This window comes from Arachis duranensis, unplaced genomic scaffold (genome assembly GCF_000817695.3).
Source record: "Arachis duranensis cultivar V14167 unplaced genomic scaffold, aradu.V14167.gnm2.J7QH unplaced_Scaffold_163936, whole genome shotgun sequence".
In the NCBI taxonomy this organism is placed as follows: domain Eukaryota; kingdom Viridiplantae; phylum Streptophyta; class Magnoliopsida; order Fabales; family Fabaceae; genus Arachis; species Arachis duranensis.
This window is the reverse complement of record NW_026264240.1, coordinates 10,225-12,326: the sequence shown is the minus strand read 5'-3', so window position 1 is coordinate 12,326 and position 2,102 is coordinate 10,225. Positions and strand designations below refer to the sequence as shown.

At 36.9% G+C, this 2,102-nt stretch overlaps 1 non-coding gene across 1 annotated transcript; it reads right to left on the bottom strand.

Annotated features, from left to right (window-relative positions):
- Positions 1-15: 15 nt before the first annotated feature.
- Positions 16-1,771, bottom strand: LOC107472563 (uncharacterized). Its single transcript, XR_008005162.1, has 4 exons — positions 1,664-1,771; positions 1,475-1,572; positions 1,261-1,344; positions 16-163 (listed from the first exon to the last, which is right to left on the bottom strand). It is a non-coding gene; the product is annotated as an uncharacterized LOC107472563 (transcript).
- Positions 1,772-2,102: the final 331 nt, after the last annotated feature.

Sequence of the window (2,102 nt, the reverse complement as noted above, 5' to 3'; positions counted from 1 at the left end):
TTTTATTACCAAACCTACAAAATTACAATTGAAGATGAAAATGAAGCAAAATTACATGATTTAAAACTGGAAAAAAAAAAGATAGATCATCATGACACTAGTTCTTCTTGGCTTCTAATGCAATTGTATGAACTCTTTCAACATCAATCCAAGCCTCTGCAGCCTGCAGAACCAGATCCAAATCTTCTTCATAAAAAACAAAAGGCATAATAAAAAAGTACACAATCGGTGAGTGGCAACAAATAAAACAATGACTACTTCATCAACCAGAAAAAACTAGAACACCACTTTAAAACACTTGTAGATATGTTAATCAATAGTTACACATTAACACGAGCAATAATTTTAGACTGGAATCGGTTCTAACTACTTTTGCATTGACTGGTTAATGGAATTTTTTATTTATATTCTAGGAAAAAAAACTAGTGCAAATATTTACTCCTTAAGTATTTAGCTTTGTCCTATGATGTTTGAATGAGGAGTAAATAGCAATTGTTTATTAAACAGAAGCAATTGTTTATTAAACAGCAGCAGTAAATAGCATGTCCCAGGTTCAAGCAAGCAGCAAACAGAATTCATGACTTAACCAGTTCCACAAACTGAAATCATTGCAGTTCATATAATATGGACAAAGCAACAAGCAGAGCAGCACTCAGCAACAACAAACCAAGAAAAATTAATGAAACAGTAACACTTTCACAGCATCTATTTTGGACAATGAAAAAAAATACAACAAACAGCAATCACAAGTCCAGAATTCAACACCAAAACAGCACAATAAACAAGTTCATCCAGGGCAACATTCAGAGGAAAGACAAATTCATTCCGAACAGCAGCAGTAAACAAAACAAAACCTACATCCACTAACCAGTCCAGATTCTCTAACCACCTAATTCAACTAAACTAAATTAGTTGAACTAAACAAGCTAAACAGAATGAGCTAAACCAGGGTGGCGGCCTAGTGGTAGCGCTGGGGTAGCGACAGTGGCAGAGGGTGGGTGCACAGTAAAACAGGGTCTAGTAGTGGCTCTGGGCTCGCGGAGAAACACTGGACATCGGGCAACCATCATTGTAAAGATTAAAATGCAAATCAGAAGACATCAAACAAAAATATCCCTGAGTTCACGTCAGTAATAGTTAGTCTTCCAAACTGACGACATTTCTTGGATTCAATATTCACAAATTGCTTAAAGACTCAAACCCATAAAAGAATTGCTGCATTTATAATCTAAAGAGAGAAAATTACAATATTGGGCCTACCCAAAAGCTTCAACCTATTTGAATTCTTTTGGAATGTATCTTCTAGCTTTCTCTGCCTTCACAAGATGGAGTTAATACAAGGCACTGATAAACAAAGAAAAAGAACAGTTAATGAAAGAAACAATTCCCATTTCCCACAAATTAAAGTTGAACATACATAAACAACACTTAGAGAAAGATTCACTGTTACAATTTTGCAGACTTAATGAATTACCTTCCTCTAAATACCCATGTGATGTCTTTTAAAGCCACCAAAGTTGTTTCTAACATGTCAAGGCCAGCCTGGTTTGCAAAGATGAACACCGGCACCGACTACGATCCAGACAAAGAATCATATATATCTTAAAATTAAAGGCTTTCATGGAAATGATGAACTCTACTATGAACAAAACATCTGCCATACCTTCAAAGAACAGCACAAAATGGCATCCTGATGATGCCACAAATGTTTAAGCACTGACTCACTAATGAGAGAATCAGATCTCAGCAACTCTGGCCCCAAATAATAACTGTTATTAGAAGAAAAAAGAACAAAAAAGTGAAGGGCATCATTAGATACTTTTCAAGAATGAATATTCAACAATAAAGCTTGAACACAATACAACAGATGCAGACTTGCCTATAACTGCAGCAGATCCAGTTGGCAAGTGTAAGAGCCTCTGGAAAACCAGGAGAGAGTTTTGAGCCAACTGCCGGGTTTATACCAGATGGAGAAATCGCCATGGCAACCCTCTGCACAGAGGAAATCACACTACGGATGTCTGCTCCATTGCGACGGCGCTGGCTCGGGGATCGACAGTTTGAGAGTTGCAACATGAATCTCTCATGCTTTAGAAATCTGG